This window comes from Stegostoma tigrinum, chromosome 29 (genome assembly GCF_030684315.1).
Source record: "Stegostoma tigrinum isolate sSteTig4 chromosome 29, sSteTig4.hap1, whole genome shotgun sequence".
Lineage (NCBI taxonomy): Eukaryota > Metazoa > Chordata > Chondrichthyes > Orectolobiformes > Stegostomatidae > Stegostoma > Stegostoma tigrinum.
The window spans coordinates 29,381,123-29,393,975 of NC_081382.1; the positions used below are offsets into that span (position 1 = coordinate 29,381,123).

The 12,853-nt window shown below is 40.9% G+C and overlaps 1 protein-coding gene across 9 annotated transcripts in view; it reads left to right on the top strand.

Moving 5' to 3' along the window:
- The window catches only part of LOC125465342 (ras-specific guanine nucleotide-releasing factor RalGPS1-like), a 713,999-nt gene that overhangs the window by 472,075 nt on the left and 229,071 nt on the right, over positions 1 to 12,853 (top strand). The window lies entirely within an intron of this gene.

The window sequence follows — 12,853 nt, forward strand, 5'->3', positions numbered from 1 at the left end:
AGAATAGAGGAGCACAGATATCTCGGGGTGCTAGAGCTGCTGGTGATTGTAGAGGTAGGGAAGGGAGAGGCCATGGAAGGATTTGAAAACATGGATGTGAATCTCAAAATCATGGCGTTGCTTATCCAGGAGATGGGGTAGGTCAGTGAGGAAAGGGATGAATGGTGAATGGGTGGGTGGGTTAGGTTGTGGGCAAAAGAATTTTGGGGGATGTCTGCTATATGGAGGGTGGAATGAGGGGAGGCCCAGCCATGAGTGCATTTTGGTAATCACCGTAAATGAAAAGGGGAGCCAAACTACGAATGTGACCTAAAAGACAACAGTGATGTTATTGAATAGGCATGCCAGCTCACTGCACTGTATGAGGTGCCTCTGCCAATCTCCTAAAACACTGGTAACTCCAGGCCCTGCTAGGTCTGGTGTGGTCGCGGAAATTCACTTCCTGGTCTAAGTAGAGGAGCCTCTTGTTAACATGATGTCACTCATTGCATGCTAACAACTAATTGCAGGTTATTGATATGATTGATATTAAATGTCGAAACAAGGAAAATAGGAGCAGGAGTAGGCCATTCTTCTCTTCAAACCTGATCCCCTTTTCAATATGGTCACGGCTAATCATCCAACTCAGTCCCTTGTTCTCACTTTCTCCCCACTCTCTTTTGATCCCTTTAGCCTTACAAACTAGATCTGTCTCCATTGTTGGAGAGTTGGAGGAGGACCACACATTAGGATCTTGAAAAGAGCGAGACCAAAGATGTTCTGCCCACAAATGCATATGACATCATCATCGTGATTGGTGCTTCTGGCACTCCTCAGTATTAAGCCTTTCGAATCCATATTATTTAGTTAGGGAAGGAAATCTGTCATCATTACCTGGTCTGGCCTGAACATGACTCCAGATCCCAGCAATGTGGTTGACTTCATAACTGCCCTCTGGATGATTAGGATTGAGCAATAAATGCTGGCCAAGCCAGAAATGCCCCCACCCCAGGAGTGAATTAAAAATATACAGAGAAGTTATCAGTCTTTGCAGGCAAATCTCTGCAGGCATCTACCCTTTGCCTGGAATCTGTGACCATGCTCCTGACAAACAATATCCTGGAAAGAAAGCTATCTTTTATTTCAATATTAAAAAATAAAAAAGAACACAGTTTCAGCTTTTTGATTTGCACACATCAAGGAATGATCACAAGAGCACTAAAGTTCCTTTGAAACAATCTAAATTGTTGTCCTTCTGGAGATTTGGCATTCTTGCAATCCTCTCTCACTGAATGAAAGATGAGAAGCTTCTACAGCATGCTGTTATTGCAGCAATTATAAGCACAGAGCGATGACAATGACATGCACTAAATCCAATAAACATGGTGGGTAGGCAGGAGAAATATCAAGAAGTCTGGGTTGGTCCACGAAGAAATAATTACAGAAACTTCTATTAATGTAATGCTGTTCAAAAAAGTATTTAAAATGAGTAGCAATGTGGTGAATGATGGATTGTAATGTAATGACTCCTGATGCTCCCTGCGGTATCAGGGGGAATCATGGACTGCAGTTTGAAACTGTATGGATTCTCGTAATTAACAACACCCTTCTCTGCTCTGTGGATGGATGATGCAGATCGCAAAGCTCAATAGTTTTAGTCTGTGTTCAGCACCAAACAGTAACATAGAGTGGGAGAGAGAGTCTGTCAATAATGCACTGCGTACAGTTTCAGATTAGATGTCCCTGCTGGCCATTGAATGAAAGAATGGAAAGAAAGTGTGCGATAGATCTGGCTCTGGCTTCTTCAGAGCAGTAATATAAAGGAAAAAAGACAAGGTGGACACACTGAAGGATAATTTTCTAATTGATGTTTCTTCCAGTAGAGAACTGAAATCTTTGGAACTATAGTTTACAAACTGGGAGATTTATAGCCTGTATGTTTGTGCTGATGAAATTTAATACAACAATTTGCATTTGCTTAGTACCTTTGAATGTACAAAACGATCCCAAGGTGCATCAACAGAGGCATAATAACCAAAAAAAGAAAGCCAAGATGAAAAAGGAGTAATTAGGAGCAGTGTTACAAACTTGGTCAAAGATGTAAGATTTACAGAGGAAGACAGAATTATTTAAAGAGCAAATTGTGGTTCCATGTGTCTGATGGAACAATGCCTGTGAGTGAAGTGATGGAAAATTGGGCATGTGTGTGTGCGCTAGCCAGAATTGGAGGAAGGCAAAATGATCAAAGTATAGAGCCTGGGAGAGGCAAGGCTGCGGAGGGAGATTGAACACTTTCACTAACGTTTAAAACAGGAGAGAGGCAATTTGGGGCAGATGAGTGAGGGAATTCCACAATGTGGGACCAAGGAAATTGAAGGTAAAGTATTATCCATTCACCTCAAAAGCAGTTACAACCTTTGTGGTCAGATTTTCCAAAGATTGACACCTCTTAATGACTGATAATTACTGGTGATGCAGGCCGGATTATTGGCACAATTGTTGAATAGTGAGAATTTATTGAAGAATCCATTTTTAAAGTTTATTCCTCATTGGCTTCCATTATTGCTGGACATTGGTACTTGAGTGCGGAATGATACCAGGGGAACTGTATCCACTCTAAACCGAGGCAAATTTTTTGCCAACTCCTTTTGCACTATCAAAAGGAAGCCATTTGATCCATCATGATGATTCTATCCAATTAGTCCTGCCTCTCTACTTTTAACTGTAATACTGCAATTTCAGAGTGGTATCCTGCTACTTGTATCCTATACTTCTTCAAGTCCTGCTCACCCATCACGTCTGTCCCCTTGCTGAGCTACATGAGTTGCTTACCACCCAACATCACAGATTTTAAAATTCACACTTATTTTGTGTTCTTTCATGCCACCTTCTCTCTGTACAGCATTATTAGCCCCATATCCCATTCACAAATACACACTTGCTCCAACTCCTGCCTATTGCCCAGATCCCTTTGCCTCACTGTGTGTCTTTAATAGCTTTGTGCCCCACACTATGAAATTCCCTCCTTAGAACTATCTGTGACTTCTCTTCCCCTTCTTCCTTGCACTGAATTTCCAATGGTTTCCAATCCTGCCTCAAGGTAACTCTCAGAATGGCTCCTTAATGCCTGCAGTGGTCTGGAAAGGGAAGCTGGTGTTAGTCAGGAGAAGAGCAGGATGAGAGTGTGCTCCCAGGTCACAGCCAGTCTGAACAGCTAACTCAACAACACAAGCGGAGGCCTGGGAATGTAGCAACCATCTGTCTCGTTGGTTTGAGGGAGTGAGTGGGCCAGGAAGATCCGCAAGGCCTTTGGAGAAAATGGAAAGATTCATTCCTCCTGGTAAATAAAAGTTCAAATGAAAATTTTAAACGAATCAAATTGGTAGTGTGATTTTTTTTTCCCCACCATTGCAGATGAATTTGTAAAAATATTTCTGGGCCTTAAAAAGCAGGCCCTACTAAATGAGTGAAAATTGGTCAAACATTCATGTGACGGGATTAACTGATAAGGACTTTGATAGAGTGCATCTTGCATTGTTGATCTGTCGTTCAGGTCTCTCGCTGTTGTGGGTGTGTAATTGCTTCCAGACAGGATTACGTAATTCGGCTCTTTCCTATATTTAACTGACTCTCGCCCAAAGACTTTCAGGCCAACATTATCAAAACAATATTTTATGAAGCTGAAACATGGTTGCAGTAAACCATCCCTGGGTCTGGATTGAGTAGGGATTTGCTAAAAAGCATTTTGTTTTCACTGTTGTCCGGCCACCCAAGTTACTTTAAGACACGTCATTTGTGAGGGTTTGAGGGAAATTACACTGTATTCCCCTGTGGTTGAAGTTTTCTTCAGTTACAGTATTACTTTAAAACCAGGCAGTGGAGTCTGTCCTCACGTGGTGTTCATTTGATTTACTTGTTAAAGTTGGAGGAATTGCATGAACGCCTTGCATTCTCTCCTGATGGGTCCCATCCAAACACAACACAGTTCAGCATAAATTATGGGCTGGCCAAAGAGGGAGAAAAGAAAGGAATGTGGAAAACAATACTGGTGAAGAACATGTCGATGATTAAATGCCAGACAGATTGAAATTGTTAAACAATATATCACTTAAATGAATAAAATGAATGAGGCTTCATTATGTCAAACTACACAAAAAGAAGGTGGTTGTGTGATATCTTTCCAAGTTTCCAGTCAGATTGGAGTTGTTTATGTGTGGGATGCTCTCTTTAAACTATCGATGCTTCCAACCACCGTGGACCCGACAGCCAAAATTTATTCCTGAGTATTATCATGAATCTTTGACACCTATGATTTATCAAAAAAGAAATCAAGTTTACAATAATGGGAACCATGACCCCCTGATATCACAGGCTTGGAATGTAGCATGTCTGTCACAATAACTTCGACAATGATGAGCTGACCTAAAGCAATTGATCATCGAGAAGTGAGCCAAGAGATGGAAAGTATAGATAGAAATTATGGAGGGTGGGGGCAACAGACATAATTACACAGGGAAGCCCGGGTTAGCATACGTCACTGAGAAACTGTGTCATCCAATTCTGGCAGCTGCACTTCGCGGCTTTTTCTCAATCCAAAACATTCTTTAACGCTGCACTCAGAGTCATTCCACTTTCTCGCTCTTGTCATTTGTCAGCTTTGATCAGCTAATTCACATCATACGTTTCCGTCACAGATTTTACCCTGTGTCACTGCCAGCACATTCTGCTTGTGACATGGAACAAGAAGTTTATAAAGCAATGACAAGTGTTCAGTTGTAAAGCTTAACCATGTGAAAAGAAGGGACAGAATTCTGTGAATGACAGATTTACTTAGTGTATAAAGCTTAGAGAGCTTAGAAACAGGCTATCTAGCCCAACCAGTCCATGCACTCATTTATGCTCTACTCCAGCATCCTTCATTTTTTTACTGGGCTAATTCTATCAGAATAATCCTCCGCCTCTTCTCAAATCTAACTTCCATTTGACTGTGCCTGTACTTCTCGGTTCCCCCATTCCCTGCATTAGCAAAATCCACATTCTCTATGGAGAGAAATTTCCTTTGAATTCACTGATTTCCTTTTCTGGATTATTTTGAAATGTTAAGGGATGCAATTAATCTGTTGAGGCATTTTAATCCTATTTGAGTCTGGTTAACTAATTTACTGTTAGTCTTTTTTTAAATGCAGTTCCTGTCATTCTCTAATCTCATCTTCCGACAGTATGTTTACCTGATTCATCTACGTGAAGCAAAATTGTTAATTAATATTTCTGTCATTTTACTTTTGATTCATTTTAATCCTGACCATCCCTTAGTGGACCTGTTCCCTTTAACTTTCACATTTTAAATTAATGTAGCTGTAGAATATTTTATTATCGCTTCTTATGTTCTGGTGTAAATTACCCTCATAGCTTCTCTTTCCCTGACTAATTTTATTTCTCCTAATCTATTTATATACTCCTTAAATGGCTCAGTATTACACTTTGTCTTATAACATTTCTGTGAAGTACCTTGCAATAGTTTGTTGCATCACACTAAAAATGTTCTTCCCAAGTGGAACTGGGAATGGGTAATGTTGGCCAGCCGGTGATGCCCACATCCCATGAGTGAATATATTTTTAAAAAGGTTGCCATTGAAGCAGTTTTTATTGGCCAATGTGTTCAGTTATTCTAATTCGTTCCTTTTATTTTGCTCTCAAATGCTTTGCTCTGACATTTCAGTGGTGGTGAGTATAATGGATTATGCCTGATCCAAAATGCAAACTTCAGATATAATTTTCTCATTGCACATTGCTTTTGAGAAATACTGAAAATATCTTTAATCCTCTGCTTTGCTACTGTGTGCGGTTAAATGCCTTGCCATTCGTAAAGCCCTGGTGCATTTGTTAATGGGGTGAAAACTCCTGATTACGTGACTGGGCATATTTAATCATAAGAACCAGGGTGAGGTCACTGGCTCCACATCGGTCCATATACTTAGCTGAAATAGCTCCATTTTGGTTTTTAGCTGAGCCCTTCAGTTGTGTTGCAGAATTCCGATACTTTATGTTCAAGTAAGACCTTCTAATGTCACCCAACCTTTGACTTGATTATATCACCTTACTTCAAGATTATTGCTACTAAGTTCATTAATTACCTCCGGTGGCCTTTAACCTCTGTACTCAAGGGCATGCAAGCCTAGTCTAGATAATTTTTTCCCCCTAATTAGAGATGTTATTCCACATCTCAGGAGCAGGTGGGTCTTGAACCTGGGTCTCCTGTCTCAGAAGTGGGAACACTACCACTGCGTTACAAGTCGAGTCAATACGAGTTACCAGTTATGTGACCTGTTTAATCCCAGTGTTATTCTGGACCACATGAGTTCAAAAAATGGAGGGTTCTCATGCCTGAATATGCATGTTTACAGAGAAGCATGTCAGATTTTCTCTTTGTTAATTAGGATAGATTAGGGACTCTGTCCCTTTTTAGATATAGTTTCCTACCTAATGGATTTTCCTCTATGGGCTGTTGCCAAGCAATCTGATCCATTCATGCGCAGGATTGTAGCTAACTTTGATCTCGCCAAATGCACCCCCTGTGCAATGTAACCTGTATGCCTGTCTAAGCCTTTTTGATCTGTACATCCTGGCTTACTATGATCTGCCTGTACTGCTCGTAAACAAAGCTTGTCACTGTACCTCGGGACATGTGACAATAAATCCATCCTTCAATCAATCAGTCAAAACATATGTTAACAATTTTCAGACAAATGATCATATTTTGTGAGGAATGCCATATTGATATCTACAATAGAGCATCAGTTTAGGTTACATTTTCAGAGTTTTCCTGGATCTCAAGAGCCTTCTTTAAATCCATTAACAGTAAACAGTAGCTGTACAAACTGTCCTCCTCTCCTTCAACCCAAGGAGCATGATTAATTCACAGCAGGGTGTCAGAAAAAGCATTGGGCATTCAACCTCTCAAGTTGGCCAAGTTCAGGATGCTAACAGGTGTTTGTTTTATTCCTTCAGAAGTTGGCTGATACAAGATCAAAATGAAGTGAAGTGTTTAACTCATGGCCGGTCTGTGTTAGCAATGGCACCAGAGCAAAACTTGTATAACAAAAATCATTCCAAATTGGCCCAAAATGTTGATATTGGACAAACAAAAGAACCATCAGACCTTGTCAGAGTTTGACGTTTTGGATTCCAAATTGCTTATCTCTCAACTGAGATAAAACTGAGACTTGTTTGTGATGTTTCTTTGATGTTTTCAAAAGTACTTGAATGAAATGATTCTGATGGAGTCCTTTGTCTGCACTGCTCTTTACTACCGTTAATATTACACATACATTTGGCCCATTTTAAGAAAAACCTAATAAACTTAGTCGCATCTTGAAAATCTGTTTAAGATATAGCGAGCTGCAGTAAAATCCATCCCACTGAGCTGCCATTTTTGCCAAGATTCCATGAGATTATGACAAGGAGATTTGGAGTGTTAACTAAAGTCTCCCCTTGCAACCTCTCCCATCTCGCACACCACTGCCTTTTCATATTTGATTTGCCGAATATTGTAATCAGTATTCCAGAACTACCCTGCAATTTGTTCTCACTCATTTAATGGCGGTAACTCTTATTGAACAGCTCAACTGATGTTGCATCTGGTGATTATTTTTTTTGTCGATTTAATGAAATAAAAAATTTCTGTCGACATTCCAGATAATCCAGTTGTGAGGTATGGGGTGTGTTGTGACTCAGAGGGGAGACAGGACTATGCTGTTTGCCGGTAAAACGACAGCTTCTGTGAACTAATGAAAGAAGGCCGGGAAAAGCAGGTAGTCTGGGCAGTGGTTTGAAGTCCTGGCTAATTCCTCTGGCTGAGAGAGAGGACGCTTTGTTGTGGGCTAGACTTGGAGGTCAGGGGAGGAAATCAAGAAAATTCTAAGCCCTTCAGTTGAGTGAAGTGCTTCATTGATGACAGGATCTTGGAAATACTGATGAGGTTTGTTACTCTGACCATGTGGGGCCCTTGTTGGCTTAGAAGTGCAGAGAGTATACTCACAGCCAATGAACAATCTCTTTCAGCTCATTCCTTCATAGACACTGCAGACAAATCTTTCCTAGCATATCAGACAGCTATACCTTGTACATAGAATCGCAATATAGAATGTTTTAAAGATTTAAAACTTTTTTGAAGACTAAAGTGGTCTCAAAATGTATACAGTGGCTTTTATCTTGTTTGGAATGTGGGTGTTACTGACAAGAGCAGCATTTGTTGCCTGTGTGTAACTACCCTTGAACGAAGTGACTTTCCAGGCCATTTCCAAGGATAAGTCGAGCTAACTGTATTTCTGAGGGTCTGGCGTCATATGGAGACCAGGCCAACTTAGGATGACAGATTTTCCTTCCTTCCAGGATTTTTTTTGGCAAAAGTCAATGACAGATTCATGATCACTATCGCTGGTGTAAGTTTCATGATTAAGGTTTGGTGGAATTTTGAACCCACTGAGTTTCATTGAAGACCTTTGATAATTATCCCCTGTTTTATATGTATGACAGTGGCAGCTTTTACAGATCTGTCAACAAGGCAAGATAGCCCATTGTCAGGAGGGAAGAGAGGATAATTGATTTCATCCATATTGGGATAGAGGCAGAGCAAAATCCTAATTGTACCACAGGGATGACTTCCAATAATTAAACCTGAAAATATAAAAACCAAAATGAATAGCTCAAACCATCTACAGCTGAAAATGCAAACAATGGATGCAAACAGAATGTTCAAAAACAAATGAATTCAGGTTTTCCAGGAAGTATCCAAGCTTTCTTCGGAATGGTTTTTAGGAGAAGAGTTCACTGTATGTACCTCTGAAAGCATAATGTCTAATTATTCTACTGTTTGTCCTGTGCACCTTATTTGGCTATCGTCATCTTGTAATGCCTCTAGATGGTGCCTTTCCCCCTATAAAACTTCCTGCTAAGTGTGAAACTGCATACTTTTACCACTAGATGGAATATAATAAATAGCAGATCATCATTTGTAGACCTATAGCATGTAAATATTTTCTAATCAACCTGTTCAGAGATGTTGTTGCACACTGCCGTTGCTGGGGGGACTTGGCTGGGAAGTAGAACAAACCAACAGTGTATACTCTAAGAGAAATTTGCTTTATCTTGACTTTTTATGAACTGCACCATGGGAAATCCACAAATCGGGAAGAATTGCAATGAACATCATTTCTAGTTTCTGGTTGAATTATGTGCATTGCCATCTTAAAGAATCCATTGCTGCTGCCCCCCCCCGATCACTGGGGGAGCTTTACTGCTGGCTCTGAACGCTGGGAGGAGTCCTTGCTGTCACTCCCTCCAGTCACCAGGAGGAGGAGCTGCATCCACTGCCACCACCACCTCTGACCACCAAGTTACTGCTGCCACTCTGTGCATGGCCTGCTCTCGCTGCCAAAGAGAAACAACAGAAGAAATGAAAGAGAGCGAGCTGAAGTAAAAAGGAAAAAAGAAAAGAAAGAAAGCAGATGGAAATAGATGAGCCCCAGGCATGGCCCACTTGCAGCCCTGCTACTCTGCTGCCATCTTGTTTGGACTATCAGGAGTAGAAATAGTTGCCAGGGTTCTCTTAATATAAATGTGTCCCCAGGATGTTGTGGGTGCTATGTCAAGGCCTTTTTATTTCCATCCTAGTTCCCTGGAGAAATTGTATTGAAGGAACTTTCTGTGAGCTAAATAATGTTGGATTTTATAAGTGTTATCATGGTTGTATATCCCACCTCATTCTTTACTCGAACATTGTAGAGTGAGGTGCAGCTTGTAAAGGATGAAGAGGGTGAGCTGCTTGTTTGATTGTAAACAATCTCTCCTGTCTTCACTGATCCATGACATCCTTCTGGCTGTGTTAAGCAGCCCTCTGGCCAGTTGTGTGACAATGATACAAACTTGATAACTAAGGCTATTCTGACTTTATAAAACTGAGATAACATTTTAGAGGTGTCTCCACAAAGTAACAGGAAGGCTGGTGTTTCGGACCTAGACCCCTCTGATGCTGCTTGGCCTGCTGTGTTCATCCAGCTCCACACTTTGTTATCTCAGATTCTCCAGCATCTGCAGTTCCTACTATTTCTCCACAAAGTAACATCCTTGTCAGTTCACGATTAGACAAAACACATTCAGACTGACATGTTATCTCAGCATGAATCACAAAGGGGGACATTTAGGATTGCATTAAGTTGTGAGAATTCAAATCGTAGGAGAAGAAATGGAGACTGGATTTGTGGAACGATGGTTCATCAGAAGGTAACATAGCCCCAAACTTAAATTTGATCTGTGTAAGGTTGTGGCACACTAGTAAACAGAGTTTCAAGAAGCTTCTGAGACACGTTTTAGATAAAGGGCTCTCAGTAGAGGGATGGAGGAACAAAGGAAATCCATCCAAAGACTCCAGCACAGACTACCGAGAGACTCAACATGCAATATGAAGGTAAAATAAAGGAGCCTTCAGTCCCCTCCCAGAACCTGTTTGTCTCAGTTCACCTGTGGAAGCTATAACCAACTATTAAGCTACAGAAGATTTACAGCTGCAGAATTCTGACTTAAAATTTTTAACTACTTGGCCTCGGAGAGAATGTTCAAGCAAATAACAGGCCTGCAACAAAGTTAGAATGTCTTATTTTCATACTTATAAGTATCTTTTATGTGTATCTACTTTTAATCTTTATATCTGGATTTTAGCCATGCCTGCATGACTTTATACTTGGCAACTTGCAACAATAGTTGGATATATAATCAACCTTGCTTTTGTTCGTGGCTAAAGCATTGCTGATTTTTTTTTAAATTGAAACACTGAACTAAGCAAGGCTAAACAAGCCATACAAATTCACAGCTGATTCAGTTTTATGCCTGGTGTGGTCATGATGTACGTGATATTGCTGCCACCCACATTGATAATTGGATACTGTTTGGATGACACAGCTATATATTCTATTTGGAAGCTATCATTGCTGGCACATTTGTGGCTTGAATGTTATCTGAGACTTGTCAGTTCAAATCCTGCTTTTGATTGGTCAGAGTGACTTCGCTCGCATGAGAAAAAATGTCATGGGCAACAAGAAACTTATTTTCCTACTTTCTGTTCTAACTGTCTATTTAGCTCCTGTTCATGGCTGGAGGAAAATTAAATCCATTTGTCAACTAGGCAGCACTATTTGTGTAAGATACTGGAGTTGCACATTTAATTGAAGAAGGATTGAAACAAGTGGAAGCGTAAGGGCTTCTACAGTAGTAAAGTCATCATTGCCCCAAGAGGACCATAGGATTGCTTGCTCATTAAAGAGAGGAGAGATTGTGAGGAACCTTCGTGGTAACCTCAGCCAGTGTGAGAAGTGAGCATGTGGCAACCAGTTGTTCGGGCAACTGAGCTAACCAAACTCAGCAACAGTCATGCAACAGGGGGACTTGTTTTATTGAAAGGTCCTGATGGTGAGACTCTTTCTCAGCATGATTCACACAGGGTTTTCTCCCACATGGAGGTGGATACAGCAATTTTCCACCATGTAGTTTGGGAATATGTTTGTGGGCGAAGATATTGATGGGAACATTGTGTGAGAAAGTGCTTGCAACAGAAATACTCATCTGTGATTAACCTTTTGGCCTTTCCATTCACGGAGGATGAAATCTGACTTCATGAAGAAAATTGCATGTTTTGAAGTCCTTTTGATTTACACTGTAGTTGACTAGTTTCCGTGGCAGGCATTTTGAGATCAATGCATGGATCTCATTAACTAGTGACATAACCTAAGTTGACTTGTAGCTACATGATGGGTGCTATTCCTTGAATTGTGTGGAGATTTTGATCTCAATGGCAAACTGTCAGTTGCACATGGGAAAAGAGAATTGATTGACAAGTGTGAGTGATAATGGGAACTGCAGATGCTGGAGAATCCAAGATAACAAAGTGTGGAGCTGGATGAACACAGCAGGCCCAGCAGCATCTCAGGAGCACAAAAGCTGACGTTTCGGGCCTAGACCCTTCATCAGAGAGGGGGATGAAGGGTCTAGGCCCGAAACGTCAGTTTTTGTGCTCCTGAGATGCTGCTTGGCCTGCTGTGTTCATCCAGCTCCACACTTTGTTGATTGACAAGTGTATTTTTCATTATTTGCTCCAGGAGGTGTATAAGTGGGTTACTGGAAGCCAGTTTGTTGGGAAAACAGGATTTTCTGTTCTACTGGAGACTTTTCTATCCATACTGGAGTGCTTTTCCATGTGAATAGGCTTTCTATTCTTACTGCATGAAAAAGGCGACCTTGCATTTGCACAACAACAAGCGACTTTTCAACCTGCTTGCACAAAAAAAAAGCAGTTTGCACACAGTTGCATACTTTGTACTAATACTCACAAATTCAGTGGCATTGGAATTCCTGGCCCCCTGCCAGAAATGTGTCCGCGCCAGACAATTCACCCCCTTCATCCAATTTAAATGTACCATCCCAAGCCCAATGGATTGGACCAAGAACATGACCAGGGCAGGTTGCCAATGCACGTGTTGTGAATTTTCCCAGCATGACCTTCAGAATTCACTCAAGGCTCAAAATCAACAGCAGGGAATTGATAATGTTGGGATTAGCTTCCTTGCCGTCTGATGCTGGAAAGGTTGAGCACTCTCCATAAAGTATGTATTTTTTCTGTTTTGGGAATGTATTGAGGCTTTTGCATGCATCATGGGAAAAATATTCAAATACAGTAAGGGACACACTGATTGTGGTACTGGGAGGTGGTTTCCTTGAGAAGACTCTGGATTTAAAGGTGGTGATGGGGTTTATCAGGGTTGTAATGGCTCACTATCTCGAGCATGTGTGTGGCAGTCCTGTGGTCCTCTGAGACAATGATGAC